We start from the raw sequence: 242 nt of genomic DNA on the forward strand, positions 1-242 counted from the left end.
ACCACCGCAACCACCGCCGCCTCGCTGTCCTCGCCCGCGCGCCCGCGACGGACAGCCGGCCTCCTCCGTATTTCTAGGAATACTCTCCCGTGTTGGCAAGCTTAATTCCGGATTCCTGGAAACTATACGAAACCGGAAGCCTGCTAAGGATGGCAATCGCGGGATCTTCTGCTCCGAATTCTTTGAACTGGACAGGCGCTGCTTAAGTTGTTGATATTGTTATTAATATGAATATCATTGTC

The sequence above is a fragment of the Penaeus monodon genome, chromosome 28 (genome assembly GCF_015228065.2).
Source record: "Penaeus monodon isolate SGIC_2016 chromosome 28, NSTDA_Pmon_1, whole genome shotgun sequence".
NCBI lineage: Eukaryota > Metazoa > Arthropoda > Malacostraca > Decapoda > Penaeidae > Penaeus > Penaeus monodon.